This window comes from Nematolebias whitei, chromosome 12, assembly GCF_014905685.2.
Source record: "Nematolebias whitei isolate Nwh7 chromosome 12, NemWhi1, whole genome shotgun sequence".
Taxonomy (NCBI): Eukaryota; Metazoa; Chordata; class Actinopteri; order Cyprinodontiformes; family Rivulidae; genus Nematolebias; species Nematolebias whitei.
In genome coordinates, this window is record NC_056509.1 from 9349939 (window position 1) to 9352132 (window position 2194).

Sequence of the window (2194 nt, forward strand, 5' to 3'; positions counted from 1 at the left end):
TTTTTTACAAATAGGATGGCTAAAAGGAAAAGGTAACAAAAAAAACAGCAAGATTCTAAGGCAAATGTAGAAAACTAAAAACAGGAACATGTACCATACCATACCAATTTATTTATAAAGCACTTTAAACAGTGACAAAGCACACCAAAGTGCTGTACAGGGACAAACAGAACAAGCACACAGCAACAGATTACATAACAGGACACCAAAAAGTAGAAACCAACAAAAACAGTAATGGATAACAACAATAACCGCAACATGACCAACACAGTGTGATGCACACAGACTCAGCACAGATCACACAGTGCTGAAAGCCAGGGAATAAAAATGTGTTTTTAAGCGAGATTTAAAAACTGTGAGGGAGGGGGCCTGTCTAACGAGCAGAGGTAACTCATTCCAAAGTCTTGGGCCTGCTACAGAGAAGGCCCTGTCACCTCTGCGCTTGAGACGGGTTCCTGGGACTGTTAGGAGCAACTGGTCTGCTGATCTGAGAGAATGTGGTGGGACATATGGCTGGAGCAGATCAGTAAGATAGGAGGGGGCAGAGCTGTTTAGTGATTTATAGACATACAAGAGTATTTTGAATTTGATTCGAAGGTGAACCGGAAGCCAGTGTAGGGAGGCCAAAACAGGTGTAATGTGCTCTCTTTTGCTTGTGCTGGTCAAAAACAGGGCTGCTGCATTTTGGACCAGTTGAAGTCTAGCTATGGAGGTCTGACTGATACCAAAAAGGAGTGAGTTGCAATAGTCGAGCCTGGATGTAATGAATGCATGAATTACTGTCTCCAGGTTATTTTTGGACAATGTGGGCTTCAGCTTAGACAGTCGCCTCAGCTGGAAAAAGCAGGATTTAACAATCATATTTACATGATTGGTGAGTTTCAGAGAAGGGTCAAGTATCACTCCTAGATTAGTGTCTCTTTGTTTCACTAACGGTGACAGAACGGATAGGTCGATGCAGTGGTTGGTGATTGTGTCATTGGGAGGAAACAGCATAACTTCAGATTTCTTCTCGTTGAAACTCAAGAAATTTAAAGCCATCCAATCTCTGATGTCAGCCAGGCAGTCCAGTAACGGTTGAATAGAGCGAGTACTGTTGAGTCTGAGGGGGAAGTAGATTTGGCAGTCGTCGACGTAGAAATGAAAAGGTATGTTATGTTTCCTGAAAATAGCACCTAGTGGCAGCAGGTATAAAGAAAATAAAAGAGGACCCAGGATGGACCCTTGCGGTACCCCCCATTTAAGCGCTGCCGAGGCTGAACTAAAATCTTTGATGGAGATGTAGTGAACTAAGCCTCAGGTCAAATCCTGACCTTGAGGGCCTTCCTGGGACAAGAACTGTATTTCATTGATTTGAGTCCAGAAACACAAAATTAAGTTCATCCAGAGACTTTCTAAGTGTCCTGCACTGATCAATTGAAAGAACACTCTCTTTTTTATTATCATTACAAATGTTGTGATAATCAAAAGTGTGTTTAGTTCAAACCATTTTTAAATGTTGAAGTGAACTACTCATTTTAAATCAACTGTGAAACAGTATTAATGATTTTTAATCCTCATTCAAAGTAGAAATCAAGTTAAAATGTGTTACAGAGTAATTATTCATTTTCTTGATCTTCTGTCTGAAATGAGCAAGTGTAAGTTGGTCAAAGGTCAAGTTTCGGTCAACTACAAGTTTACTGGAAAGAAATGTCATGTTTAACTTTTTCAGACAGATATGAGAGAATTGACTCCACGAAGTCTCGGGTTCTTCAAAACATTTTCTGTCTGTTCTTAAACAAACTTAATCTTTTTCCTTGACTTTTAATAACCTCTTACATCACTAAAACCACCCCCTGTTCGGTCGATCGACCAATCAGGAAGTTCTCAAATGAACCAGAAACAGAACTCTTTAAAAGGTTCAACACTTCCTAGTTCTATAGAGAATGCTGGAATAGAGAATCCAGAGTGCGGAGAGAGAATGCAGAGTTCAGAATGCTGGAGAACAACGGCAACTAAGCTGAACGAGAGAAGTTCAGAGGAACTATGAAGAAGTCTGTACTGGAATGATCTCACGACTCCGAACGGTTCCCTACTATCCTTACGGAGACGCTGGAAAGCGTTGGAAGAGAAATCTACACCGAGGCCGAACTATCGTCTGCAAAGGTAAAAGAGTCGATCTTCAACCGCAAAGTGTACCGTTGGTTAAGCTGGG